Raw genomic sequence first — 15869 nt, 5'->3', positions numbered from 1 at the left:
AGAACCAATGTCTAACTTGCCGCTCCCCCCACCCCCAGTTAATTTGATGCTGGCTTCAGAAGGTCATAAGTTCCTCACAATACATATCTCTTACCTAGTACATGCTTCAAGTCTCACTTGAAATGAAAGCATTTAAATAGATTCCTTCGTTGTGAACCACCTGCTAGCTAATGAGTGACATCATTTAATGCTGTTTTGAAAAGGGAGATTTAAGGTTGTTTTGAAAACCAGAGGAGAAATACAAATGTTTGAGTGTTAAACATTTTGCTCAAATACTAAAATATTAATGTCTTTTTATTATGACAGTTCTAGAGGGAAGTGAGCTTCAGAATGCTTGTGGCTGTCAGAGAAAATCCCAGCACTAGACTTGGTAAACATTAGAGAATTCGGGAGACAGCTTCTTGGGTTCCCCCCTGCCCCTTTTTCTGTTATTGAGGAAAATAAGAGGGGACTTAATTCTCTGGAGACTTCAATTGGTCAACTCAGTATATGCAGTGGTAGAGACAATGCTTTGGATGATGTTTTCTGAGTGGGAACAGCTAGGTAGTGCCATGTCTGGAAGACTCATCTTTATGAGTTCAAATCTAGCCTCAGACACTTACTACCTGTATGACCCTGGGCAAGTCACTTAACCTTATTTACTTCAATTTCCTCATTTCTAAAATGAACTGGAGAAGGAAATGGCAAACCACTCTGATATCTTTGCAAAGAAATGCCCAAATGGAATCATAAAGAGGTACTCATGACTGAAACCACTGAACAAAAACTCTTCTAAGTGGCTCAAACTGCATCCCTTTGTATCAACACATTTGTTCCTTTAAATCAACAGTGCAACATTGGTGTGTCTATTAACAGGAAGGGAAGGAGACCTGTACTGGGAGACATGGATTCTTCACCAATATCAGCCATTAACTGGGAGTTGTGAGCAAATCACTTCATCTGCTTTTCTCATTGAAAGATAAGATAGAAAGATATCTAATTTCCCCTCCAGACTGAAATAGTAGTAGCTTTGTAGATCAGCTTGAAGGGGAGAGAGGTACGATTGGGATCAGCAGAATCACTGTTGATAGTCATTTTGTTATTCTGGACTTCCCTCTCTCCATAACCCACCATTGTTTGGTGGCCTCTATATTCAATAGATTGCTGTTCCTTTGTTAAGCTAATTAAAAAGCTAGAAGAGCTAGAAATCACTAACTTTTCTGAAGACTATGGATTTAACTCTTTGTTCTCAAGATGTTTCCATTCCACTGAGCACTTGAGTTGGAGTTCAAAAATCTGAATTTGAATCCCTGCTATTCTATTTCCTGACTATCCAAACTTGGGTCACTTAAAACTCCGGGTCTCTATTTCTTCAACTGCAGAATGAAAGCTGGAACTCATTAAACTATAAACCTTCTAGTCTTAATCTTATGATCCTAGGAAAGATGTGCTGCTAATGTATAGGGCAATGGTCTTGGAGCTAGAAAGAGTAGACACTTTGTTGTGTGACCCTGGGCAGGTTATTTAACTATTTGGGTTTTTAGTCCTCAATGAAGAGGCTGGATTTGATAGCTTCTAAGGTCCTTTCTAGATCTAAATTTAATACCATATGTTTCTATGACAAGATCAGAGGAAATCTTGAGAAGTCTGAAACAAAAATAAATGTTCAGAATATATGGATATAATAGATTAATACTAATCAAACAAATCCAAAATTTGTGAAATTCTGCAATCATTAAACGTGTGTTAAGCAAGACTTGAATGTTCCTATTTCCAGTTAATAACACTACTGCTTATATTCCCCTTGAATAAAAACAAAACAAAATATATGACTTTACTCCAGTAGACTCCAAGGGAAAACCTAGTTGCTATTCTGCATCGAGATTAGATATTTCTATATGTTTTATTTCCTTGATATGGGTACTTTCTAAAATGGTATAGGTTATAATTGAGCTATACTTTCTCATCTTATGGGAATCTTGTTCAGGTTCTACTGTTAAACTGTACAGTATGCTAGGGTACAGGACTCTTCCCTCTACATTTCCTAAGATTACATGGATATCAAGATATCAGTCTGTGATCTGTCCTTTTGACATCTCTCTCTCTCTCTCTCTCTCTCTGTGTCTCTGTCTCTTTCATTACAGGATCACCTCTTGAATAAGAATAGCTAGCATTTATATAGTACTTTAAGTTTTGCAAAGCAATTTATAAATATCAACTAATTTTATTCTCATGATAACCCAGAGAGGTAGGTGTTACTATTATCAATATGTTACAGATGAAGAAACTGAGGTAGAAAGAGGTTAAGTGGCTTGCCCACAGTCACATAGCTACTAAATCCTTGAGACCATTTTTTCATTGAGTCTTGCCAATTCCAAGTCCAACATTCTGTATCCATTTTGCATTTATATTTATGTGGGTTTTTTTTGTTTGTTTTTGTTTTGCAGGGCAATGAGGGTTAAATGACTTGCCCAGGGTCACACAGCTAGTAAGTGTCAAGTGTTTGAGGCAGGATTTGAACTTAGGTCCTCCTGACTCCAGGGCCGGTGCTTTATCCATTGTGCCACCTAGCTGCCCCTCTGTATCCATTTTGTAACCTAGCATATATTAATTGGATCAGTAGTGTCAATTTTTTTGGGGGGTGGGGCAGGGCAATGAGGGTTAAGTGACTTTTCTAAGGTCACTCAGCTAGTAAGTGTCAAGTGTCTGAGACTGGATTTGAACTCATGTCCTCCTGAATCCAGGGCCAGTGTTTTATCCACTGTGCCACCTAGCTGCCCCCTAGTAGCATCAAATGTAGATAGAAACAGGGGCCACTAAACTGTATAGAAGGATTCCTACAGGCTGCATATTGATTTAGAAAACCACATGTTAACATTATCTATAGTCTACTGTATTTTAAATATTTTATTAAATATTTCCCAATTATATTTTAATCTGGTATGCCTGTAACTGAATGTATGATATCTCTGCTTTGGATGACATCTTTTATAATGTTAGTACTTGATATTAATTATTCATAATGTTCTGCTATCCATTTATACCCATCATAAGTCTCTCCACTGCCCTTCTAGTAACTCACAATTTTGATGCCTTGGAAATGGTACTGTTCTGTTATTTGAAGCCTGACAGAACTGACACAAGAATTTTAATTCTATTAGGATACTATTTTGTTTCAGGGAGAAGCCTGTAATCATTGAAAACCTATGAGGTGTGCCAAATGCAATTTGGCTTACTCTTCCTTCTTTCTATTCAATTCAGTCCCTAGTTCATTGCCATTCTGTAGTATATGTCAACAACCTATCTATTGATGGACAAGATCTATGTGCTGGCCATGCAACTACATGTCTAGATGATATGTGCTTTTCCCACCCTGATTTTCCTATATGGATAGTGAGTCTAACACCGTTTTGAGTGATCACATTTAGGAACCCTGCAATGTCTCATGGCTTGATGAAATCTATAGAGTTAAACATATGGGAGCCTTTACTAGCTATAGGAAGCTTCTCTTCTATTTGAATGAATGAATTTAATAAAATACATTTATTAAGCATTTACTTTGTGCTGAGCACTTGGGACATAAATACAAAGGCCAGACAGGTTTTGCCCTCAAAAATCTCACATTCTAAGAGAGAGAAACAACTCATAAAGGGGACTGGTGACCAGGAATGATATTTTGGTCAGGGCAAGCACTGGCATCATGAGTGGAGCCAAAGGGGAGTTCATTTTGGACAAGCACTTAAAAAATGGCAGTATTAAATTAATTATGGTTCTCAGAGCAAGAGCAGCAGGAAGATGTTCAAGGTGGGAGGAGACACATTGTCTGGTCTCTTCTTGGGCTCGCTAGCTATGGAGATCATTGTAAGTTTTTGCTCACTAATAAAATAATCAGAAGACTTCAGCTCCAGGAAGAATCTTCAAAGCTGAGTGGATTAAGTCTTTATTTAGACTCTGTGTTGGAAATTCTCCATTACAGTGGCAGACACTTTTGGTGAACATACATCTTCCTATGTTATGCCTTTTGCTTGTTAATAATAATAATCAGAGCATCAAAAATAAAGTTATCTATATGGTTATCAAAGAGTCTTATATAATTTTAACATATGTATAGGAAGGTACATTCTGTTTTACCAAATCAATACTGTGTGCTTTGACAATATAGTACTGACAAAAGTCAACCAACAATTAACATATTCCAACCTGATATTCTCTTCACCTTTCATTCAGCTAGAAGCAGTTAGGTGGTGCAGTGAATACAATGCTGGTCCTGCAGTCAGGAAGACCTGAGTTCAAATCTGGCCTCAGACACTTATTAGCTGTGTGACCCTAAACAAGTCACTTAAATCCTGTTTGCCTCAGTTTCCTGAATGGTAAAATGAGGATAATAATAGCACCTACCTTACAGGGTTATTATAAGGACTAAATAAGAAAATATTTACACAGTGTTAGCATAGTTCCTTGTACATAGTAGGTATTATATAAATGCTTATTCTCTTCCCTTTCAGTCAGCTACAAGGCTAGAAAGATGTGATCTATTGTAGGATGTTATTTCTAAAGCCTGATCCCTTTTCATATTATCCTCTGTGATGTTCTAAATAAGTTTGTAAAATTTTCTCACCAAGATTTTGTGAAGATGAAAAAGTTGATACCAATTTAGATTTTTTAAAATTATCATTATACTCCATCACTTTTTTGGAGGGTAATAAGGATGTCCATGAAAAAATGGTAGTAAACAATATCCATCTATAATGGACATTTTGAATCTTGTTATCTACCTGAAAGGGGACATTGTGGTGCTGAATCATGCTTGGATTGAGAACATAAAGAAATTAAACAAAGTGAGAATGAAATGCACTGCTAGTGGTAATATTAAGATGACAAATTCAGCATTCAAATGAGCAAATGGCATAATAGTAAAAACAGCCAGCATTTACATAACACTTTAAGGTTTCCAAGGTGCTTTGCTCATATATAATTTGACCCTTATGTTAATTCTGTGACATAAGTGCTATTATTATTATTTCCATTTTAGAGATGAGAAAACTGAGGCTGAGAAAGGTGAATTGGTCATACAGTTAGTGTGTCTGAGACATGATGTAAACTCAGATCATCCTAATGAAGAGGCTCAGTCTCTATGTGATCCATGAATATTTATTGTTTTGGGTCCCCTTCTCTCCTACCTCTGTGGTATAATTTTATTAAAGCCACTCAATACCAACTTTGTCACCTGGAAAGCCATACTAGTGGCCAGAGGATTAGAGCAACCCCAAAAGGGTCTTGAAATGTCCTGGGATCAGCTTTACTGTCATCTCTGGGTGGTCGCATTATGTCCTTGACAAGGGCTTGTACCATGACTTCCAGATGCTTGTTGCTGAAGGCTCCACCTGGGGAGATTGACAGCTTTTAGGGCCTCCCAGAGAGCTTCATATTGTGTCTCTAAAGGAGATAGACAGACTCAGTTGCCACCTTCTTTCTGGAGGATGGCAATGGTGTGCATAAGAAAAACAGTCTGCTTTGCAGGTAGCTTCATTCATGACAGTAACATCACGTCTTTTTCTGCCCTTGTCACCACATCTCACTGTCCACAATCACTCATCATCTCCAGACAGACAGCACTGGAGGAGATCATCAATTGCCAATGCAATTCAGCAGATACACTTCATAAATTTTAATTACATTCCCACTCAAAATGAATGGTCAGAAAATATAAAACATCTGCCATCCAGATCATTTACATTTTTCATACAATAAATCATCAACAACATCCAAAACAATGGATTAAATCATGTGTAGTGTGATAGGTCAGGAAAGAAAGAAAAGCACCCATTGTGTGATTACCACTTGGACTTCAGCCATTGCACGGCATTTGGGAGCCCGGAGGAAGGAGAGAGGGGGAAAACCCCTGACTTATTGAAGGAGTAGCAAACATTTTGGACTGGTACTCATAAATAAAGTTTCCCTGACCTTATCTAGAACGTGCTAATTGATCTATTACTTCATCCCTAGTAAAATAGGGGCCTGTTTAAGTAAGAGAATATTTGGCCAATTATGACTGGAAAAAGCAGACATTTATCACTGGGGTGGCTTGTTTATCTACCCTGCAGGTAGCATAAAGAGGCAGCTTCATTTACAAAAATCAATTTTTATTAACATTATATTCATAAAACTCCCATTTGCCTCTAAGCATCTTCCATGTCGTAAAGCATGATGTGGGGGCCATTCATACAGTAATGGCCTCTTCACTTTTCCCAGGCTAGTGAAGGCCCAACTACTAATGACTGAAGAGCTCCAAAAGAAAGCCCAGCTCCCATCAAACTGTCTGGTAACCTTGCAGCCAGGGTTAAGGAATAGCGGATAATGAAACACTGGTGAAAGATGATTATGGATCATAATTTGAGTAAAAGTTCATGTGACCTGATTTTTTCTTTCACCATTGCTTCTGTCACTTCAAATGCCGATCTATTTCCCATCTCTCTTCCCATACCCAAACCTTCACAGTGCAAGATAAATGGTGTAAGAGTAATTAGAACAGAGAATGGTAAATAGGCTGGTGCTATAGAAAAGGACCATTTTAGATGGCAGTCCCCCCCCCCCCCAAAAAAAAAACCCAAACAAAAAAACCCAAACCTAACAAACCTACTTTAGCTTGCATCAAGAGAACCATGGAGCATAAACTAAGGTAGGTGATAGTTCTACTATATACTTTGCCCTGGTCAGACAACACCACGAATACTTTCTTTGTTAAGTGTGTACTTTTTGATTGAATAGGGCAGGGAAAATGATTCAGAATGAACCTGACATGGTTTCTTAAAAAGTGATGCTGTATTTCTACCCATATTTAGAGATTTGCTCTAGATTCCTATATGCCACATAAAATATCACAAATACAGACTACATGATGTTTTTGTAAAACAGCACACAGGAAGATAGACTAAAAAGGTTTGGTCCATTTTCTGTCTCTTGAAGGATTATTCCACCTGAATATTTTGAAGGGTTAGGAGGTCTGGGCCTCTGATTTCATTGGGGTTAGGACACTCACAGTATGGAAATTCTCTGTGGAAGTAGATTAGTAACTCTTCTGTAACCTAGAGAATTGTCTTGGGCTTCAAAAAGGTTAAGTGATTTTCCCTATGGTCACAAACCTAGTGGATGGCCATAGCAGATTTTGAACCCAGGTCTTGCTGACTCCAAGGCCTACCTTCTATCCCTAACATTACTTGTAAATTCTGAAAGTTTTAGCTAATTGTTTTTGCTCTGTTCTGTTTCATGCAGCAATACTTTGCTGGAGGTGGGTCTCTATTATATTTTGCCTCTGAATACAGTGTAATACCCTTTGGAATTGTTCATTGCCTCCTATGTCCCCATGAGTAGCATGTTTAAAGGGTTGTTGAAGGCAAAGTATACTTAGGCACAGTGAAGCAGAAGAGACTTGATATAGTTATGTGACCACCTGAGGATTTCTCCTGGAAATAATGGGTGTGAATTGTAGCTAAGGGGTTCCTTCTCACCTGTCTGTAGTTTTGAGGTTGGCAATTGATTTAGCTTAGTGTAGCCTTGTTTAAAGGAATAAATCATCTTCATTCATTCCAGTCACTTCTTAAAGTCAAGTCTGCACTCACGAAAAATCTCTGGAGGATTAAGAGATTCCCTGGAGAATTTTGTTGCATCTGATCTATCCAAGAGAACCACATTAAATGTTCCCAAAGAATCTGATGGTGAGGACAAGGGGACTGATGACAGCTTTGCCCTAGTTCATATTCCTAACCCTGTATAATTTAATAGATGCAGCAAGAAATTGATTCCTTTCCCATAATTTTCTTTTAGAAAAGCACTATTTTTTTTAGGGGAACATTTTCTTTTCTTCCCTTCAGTCCGAAATCTTGATTTGGGGAAAAGTCTGAGATATATATCTTTTCATTCTGAATATGCATAAAAGCCTTAAACTTTTCAAACTTTAAAAGCAATTAAGATATTTTCTGCCTAACTTGAAAAATTAACTATTGAAGCTTTTTCTGTGTTTAGTCTTTAATGAGAAAGGGTCTCCTGAGTAATTTGTAAAAAAAAAATAGAAAGAAAGAAAAAATAATGAAGTTATAAGAGAAGAAAAATTGCATTTACACAGTGGGGATTTTGAGTCCTCTGGGAATTGCATAGCTGTTTCTCTCTCTTTGGAGGGCCATAAACATACACCATCACTGCTGGAGACGTAGGTCGCTGAATCCTGGTGCTGTTTGTTCAATCAGTGGCTGAAAGGAAATTGGCTTTCCTTCCCTTTGCTCCTTTTATTTATATTTTACCAAAGCAAACAAAACAAATTCAATTAAAATACTGTACCCAGTCAGCATTATGCTTCTATTCATATTGTAATATTAACTTACCCTTGCTGCCTGTGGAATATTCTTCAGTGTTAAAGGATTTTAATTCATCCAGGGCCAATCATAAGGAAGGATTGACTTGCTTGAAGCAACGGTGTAGCTACCTGAATAATTAGCCAAAACAGTGCTTGGGATGCTTATAGGAAGAACACTAAAATCACTCTTTTAAACTTTTCTGTGAATTTGAGGGAAGTATTGCAAGACAGTATAAATTGGGTAAAATGTGTTAGTTAATAATAAATAAATAAAAAGTTAATAAATAAAAAATAATAATTGGTTAATAAATAAAAAAGTTAATAAATATTTGGTGCCCACATAATCCCTTAAGGTTTTGACAAGTGCTTTCTATACATTAGCTGGTTTGAATCTCATAACTCTGCAAGGGAGATACTAGAGGAATTACTAGACTCATTTTACTAATAGGAAATCCAGGGCTCAAAGAAATTGTGACTTGCCCACAGTCACACAACTAGTTAGAAGCTAAAGCAGACAAGCTGAGTTACACTTGGGCTTCTAAAAAAAGCTTTGCACTTCAGCAACTCCACATTTTAGTCTGGTTTCCTGATGCTTGGTGTATCCTTCCTTCATCTCTTCATGTGGTAAATTCCAATCCATCCTTTAAGGTCTATCCCAAATGCCACCTTCCCCATTAAGCTTCCCCTGATTTCCCTTGTAGGTAAAAAGCCTTCCATGGATCAGGCTAGGTAATAAGGATATACATGAAAAAATGGAACACACACACACACACACACACACACATGCACACACACACACACCAAAAAGAACCCCCAAAACATTTGGAAGTAAGCAAAAGTAGACAAGATTTTAGAAGTAGATTTTATTAAATTCCAGGAAAGTCAATAGAAATTCATTTTGCACATTGATAAAAAAAGTTCAATATCTGAATATGATGGGCAAAACCACTTGACTCCAAAGTAAACACCCTATCATGACTTCCTCCAAAAACATCGTCCAGTGTTCCATTAAACAACTCCAAAACACAAAACAAAAAATGTGTTAGGCTATTTGAATTCTGATAGGCTCTAGGGAATATATTAGATTTAAATAAGACGAAGTTTCTGCTTTTATTATAGAACTTTGAAGGGGCATAAGATACATATATATATATACATGTATATATATACATGTATATGTATACATATACAAACTATAATATATAATAATCCATAAATGTTTTAGAAAGGTGCAAAATAAAGTGCTATATAGGTCTTTGGGGTGCATTCAATAGACACTTGTTTAATTGAATGAAATAGAATTAAATTCTTTTAGGTTCCTTTCTTGGTATAGAAGTACATAACCCTTCCTAGAGAAACTCCTAGTTTGTTGTCTCAAATCCCTAACAAAGGAGGAGAATTTTCATATTCAGTGTCAGAAATTTAGGAAAAAGGAAATTATTTCTCATTTTCTAAGAGTCAAGGCTTGTTGTTGTTCAGTCATTTCAGTCATGTCTCACTCTTTATGACCCCATTTTGACTTTTTTTTCTTCCAAAGACACTGGAGTGGTTTGCCACTTCCTTCTCCAGCTTATTTTACAAGTGAGGAAACTAAGGAAAACAGCACTAAGTGACTTGCCCAGGTTCACACAGCTTCTAAGTGTCTGAGGCCAGATTTGAACTAAGTTCTCCCTGACACCATGTCCAGTGTTCTATCCACTGCATGACTAGTAGTGGATAAAACAAAACAAAACATAACCTTGGAGTCAAGAGACAAAGGTTCAAATCCTGTGTCAGATGGGATTTGAATGAATATGAATTTGAATATGAATATAATTAATATGAAATTTGAATGAATGACTAAATGAAAAAGCTTGCATAAAGCACTTATTACATACAAAATGATGTGCTAAGTCTGGGGGTGCCAATAAAAAAGTAAGACAGTCTCTGATATCAAAGAGCTCACATTCTAATTGAGGAGGCAACACATGTAGGAAGTTTTAGCATCAAGTCAAATGGAAAGGTCTCATGGTCCATAGGGTGCCATTGGATAGTGTCAAAGAATTTCAGGGGCTAGAAATTTTTCTTCTGGGTTTTCAGTAGCTGCAGCAACTCACACAAGGCAAGCACTCACACAGAGGTCAGAAGAAGCAATTCAAGGACATTCTTAAGGTCTCTCTGGAGAACTTTGGAATTAATTGTGAGATGCGGAAGACACTGGCAAAGGACTGTCCAGTATGCTGTGCCTGCATCAAAGAAGGTGCTGAACTCTATGAACAAAGCAGAATTGTAGTAGCTTAAAAGAAATATGAGATGTGGAAATGTAGAGACATCTCCACTCCAAATGTTCATATAGACTATTTGTGCCCAACCTGTGGTAGAACCTTCCAAGTTCATATTGGTCTGATCAGCCACAGTCTGACACATTGTACCTTTACCCCAACATAATGAAGTCATTTTGGTCCTCTTTGAGAACAAAGGACCACGACCAACCGACCAGCTATAAGCAACTATAGAAACATTTGGCAGGTCACATGTCCATGGGCTTCTTAGAAAGAGGGTTTGGGCTAGAAGCAGGACCAAGCTATAGTCTGGGGTTACTGCTGCCTAAAGTTCTTGAGTTCATGTTGCTAGGCTATATCCATTGGGGTCTCATGAGTAGTCATGGTTCAGGTAGTGGTTTGACTTTCCAGACAAATGCTGCCACCTGTCCCTGTTCAAGAAGACTTACTTTTTCAGCTAGGGTGTGTGATCTGAGAAAGTCATTTATTATTTCAGAACTTGGGTTTCCTCATCTGTAAAATGGAGAAAATAACACTTTCACCACCTAGGTTTAGTAGGAGGAAAATGTTTCACATATCTTAAAAAGCTATGTAAATGTAAGTTATTAATCTAAAGACAGTTGTGTTTCCTTAGTGTATTACACCTGTAGAACTGACCCTAATTTGGGAAGGACAGGGAGGTTAAGGTAGAAAAAGTGGCTTTCAGGGTCTATGCTATTAATTTACAAGGTTCCCATTATGAAGGTTTTGTTTTCAAAATGAGAAAATTTGGATTCACTCAGTGCCTTGTGGTATATGGCATCAAAACATCCCTGGAGAAAACCAGGCAAACAAAAGACAGTTGTGTTATATTGCATGGATACTTTTTTTTTTTCACTCTCTGTGACAAGGGGTAGGCCTTTAAAAACATTATTCTTATTCTTATTCCCATTACTATTATTAGTAGTAGATATTAGTAGAAGTAGTAGTAATAGTAATCACAATATAAATTCCCTATTAACTTTTGGAATTCCTGAAATTTATGGATTTACTGGAACAATTATAGACAGTCAAAACCACCTAAAAACTGGGGTATCTCTCAAATTAAGAAATATCTGAATTATTTCCTACTTCCATTAAAAATTCTAAGCCTTTCCTAATTTTCACAACACATTTTGCTTTGCCTTTGTTTACTGATACTTGATATTTGTCCTGTTAGTCTCTTTGAATCACCGTCCTATAGATATAACCATAGATTATTAAAGTGGTTGAGAATATAGACTGGATAACAGTGAGATTAACCAGTGTCTATTAACCTTGGTCTCTTATGGGTCTGATGAAGCAGGTTAATCCTGCAGACACTCTGTAAATGTTTATTTTGACTGGAAGCCCTGTCATTCTGTGTATTTATGTGAAATAGAGAGATGTATGCTTAGCCTGAGGAGGTATCTGCTCTCTTCAAAAAAGGCCATTGATGAATGTCTGTAAAAAGCTATCCTTTATCTGTTTTATGTTCTTCTAATGCTCCTCAATTGTTTTATATTAGGTTAAAATTTTTGAATGTTATAATAGAATTGTGGAGAGTGGTAGTTCTGGCAGTGTGAGCTTCTCTCCCCATGTATGATTTACTGCAAGTTACATAGGGAAAATTCTTCTGATAATATAGAAGTGAACAGTTTGTGTGAAAGATTGCGCCAATCTATTCATGCTGCCAAAACACTGGTATGGGCCTCGGTAATTTCTCCTTTTGACTACTATAACCCCATCCTCTAGCAGTTTTTCTCCTATACTGACTCTTCTCTTGTCCTCAAGCCTTTTCAAAACACCTCTGCCATGTCTTCTTCTCCTCCCCCCAGCCCCATATCATTGATTTGGGCCAGGTTTCATATATATATATATATATATATATATATATATATATATATATATATTTGTAGTTTTCTTCTCAAACCAGTTGTTTTCCTGTTTTTTAAAAAAAGTTCTTTCTAGCTATCCTGACATATTTGCTTACACTTTCCTTGTCCTCACTTCTATCATCCCATTTTTAACTTCATTTGGTCATTTCCCCACCTCTGATTTTCTTTACATAATAATAGCTAGTATTTATAAAACACTTAAATGTTTGTAAAGTACTTTCCATATGTTACTTCATTTTACCTTCACAATATCCCTGGGAAGGTGTAATTATTCTCTCCATTTTACAGATGAGAAAATTGAGACCCTGAGAGATTAAACAAGGAGATTTCTGAAGAAGGATGTGAACTCAGAGATTCCTAACTTCAAATTTAGTGCTTTTTCCACTGTACCGAGTAACTGCTTTCCTTATTCTAACAAGAACTGATGAGTGCCACCCACATTATTTTTTTGTAGGCTACTTCAATACTTCAAGGATACGTGATTTGAATGGGGAGCATATTCTCTCCACAGACCCACAGTTTAGTATATGGTCTTCAAGTGATGCTACTGGGTTGAATGGAATTCAAACCCATAAAGCCAACCTGGAGATAAAGTCTATGACTAAGCCAAGCTGATCCTCATACAGACCCATAGTTAATCGCCAGGTTGCAGCTTGATGCCTTTTCAGTTTGGTCTGACTCACCAGCACTTGTGGTCCACTGGACTAGGCTTTGAGAACCTAGAATCATGTTTATCCCACAGTCAGCAAAGGAACCGAGGAGGATTTTATAAGCTAGGTTATAAAATATAGATTACATACATCATAAAAAGAGACTTCATAAAGTCTTTAACATACATCTATTACTAGGCTATGTCAATATGAGGAAGAAGGCATTTGGAAATATTTGGTCAACATTTGCTAAAGAATAGGGCAGGGTGGAAATTGGACAATCAACCCAAAGTCTTTTTTCCCCTTTCTTATATAGAACTCTCCTTAATGGAGCAGCTACAATCATTTGGAAACTAAGTTGATTTAAAAAAATTGAATTTGTGTTCAAACTCCTTTGGCCAGGGAGATAGATTCAAGTTTACATTCTGCCTTTTTGTTCACTATACACATTATAGATATTTTGGATGTTAGTTCAATATTCTTTCTTTAGTTAAACACACAAACACACAGATATGTACATCATACACATAACATTATCTTCTGTCTGTATGTGTACATATATAGACATGCATACTATAAGGTATACAAATACATGTATATATATGTGTATTATATAATGTACACATAAATATATGCACATGTGTATAATCTGTGTGCATATACATACATCTGTATGTGTGTGTATATATAATGTGTGTATTTATTATACACACATATATTTAACCTGGTAACCTCCCTGTCTTAAAGTTTCTAGACCTGTAATCTAATCAATGTGTGGAACTCATAGTATGGAATTATCTCCTATTGATGAAGATCTATAACTTCTTTTTCACTTACAATCCTTGTGGGTTTCCTGGGACATAGTTAAGGTTAAGTGGTAAGAGGTTAAGTGACATGGTAGTGGTCATTGAACTACTGGATTTCAGATGCAGAACCTGAATCCAGGTCTTCCTTACTCAGGGCCAGCATTGCCATGTTGCCTCTTAGGTAATTTACTGAAACAATTCTCAAGACTCCATTTAGAATCTTAAACTTTAAACTGTTGGATGGAGTTATCATTTGATTGATCTAATGGATAATACTGTAGTATAAAAGCCACTTGATTCTTAGGTTATAGATTCTAATGTGAGAGCTGTATTGAGCTATTAGGTTATTCTGGGTTGGAAAGAATGAGGCTTAGTAATGAACAAGTCACTTGAAAGCTGGATAGTGCTGTAACTCTGCCATTGACACAATGCTTGCCTTCCTCCTTGGCCATTGCTTTGTGCATGTGGCAGCCATCAGTTTACAGCATTGCCATGCCCTCAGGAGAGCTGCCTTGTTGCTTTGAATCACAAACTTCAATTAGGCAACACATAAATCTGTCCTCAACAGTTAGAGTATTATTTTGGTAAATTACACAAAAACTTACCAGAGATAAAATTCATTTCCCTACAGTGACATTTCACTTAACTGTGACTTCATTACTATAAATTTTCAAAATATCTAAAGGAAGTGTAGCTACTGTTTGAAGTTCTTTTCATTTCTTACATCTCACATTACAATTTATGGTTTTAAACAACCTTATAGTTAGGTGAGTGAATCTATCAGCTTGCAAAATTCCTCTTAGCAGTTTCTCCAACAATAATCACAGTTGTAGAGATAACACCTCTGGTATAAGTGAGCCCCATGAGTTTGATGAAGTTTAGTATTAATTTGGGCTATATGGTCAGCTCTTAGTTATAGAATCTTTTGGTCTCAAGGACTAGAAGGTTTCCCTGAGGTTATCTATTGAAAACATGAACTGCATCTACAAGATCCCTGACAAATAGTTATCTTGACTTTGCTTGAACATCCCTACTTCCAGAGAATTAATCCTTCTGACACAATTCATTTTCCATTTTGGGGGGGGGCATGAAGTGGGGGTGGGGGCAGGCAGGGCAAGGCAGCCCCAAATTTGCCATGAATTTGATTTCTTTTTAGTATAGGATAATTTCTCATAGTCGCATGTTTGATAGAGCTATAACAAAGCATGCTTGTTTTAGGGAACACTAGATTAACCTTGAATAAATTTTTCTTCAAATGATGTATAAACTATTTGTAACTATTGTGTAAGTGTCCAGCAAATCATTAAGTCCTTTGGGGGAAAACCAGCTCACCATTGTTCTATAGGGGCAAATAAAAGTGCATGTCTGTTTTGCTTGTTCTCCCTTAAAATAATAGGAGAGCTCCCTCTACTGATTGGTAGTGGGGTATAGAGGAAAGCTTTCTGAATCTTGAGTCAAAAGACCTGGGTTCAAATCTACTGGAAACCTATGTATCAATTGGACAAGAGATTTAGCCTTTTACCCTTTTAATTTCTCTTCTCTACAATGAGGGAGGTTGGACTACATAATTTCAAAAGTCTTTTTCATCTCTAATATTCTACGAACTTGTAAGAATTTTTGGTAATAGGTGCTACTGATATCAGAGACTTGCTCATTTCATGAATGCTTGGGCATAGACCAAGGAAAAAAACCCAAAAGAGATATGTTTGACATTGGTTTTTGAAATACTTTTTAAAATCAGCATTTGTCAGGTGGAAAGATTTTCATTTCAGTGTTCTAACAGGTTATTATTATTCAAAGCAATGGAGAGTTAAAAGAGAAAGAGAAACTTTAATGATGGTGGTGTCTACATGTGGGGAGTGATTAGGTGTTATTGTTTGTTTGCACCCAATTGATAACACCTCATGGTTTGGGGATTATTTAACAGA

Source organism: Dromiciops gliroides, chromosome 1, assembly GCF_019393635.1.
Source record: "Dromiciops gliroides isolate mDroGli1 chromosome 1, mDroGli1.pri, whole genome shotgun sequence".
NCBI classification, from domain to species: Eukaryota; Metazoa; Chordata; class Mammalia; order Microbiotheria; family Microbiotheriidae; genus Dromiciops; species Dromiciops gliroides.
This window is presented reverse-complemented; position numbering follows the sequence as displayed.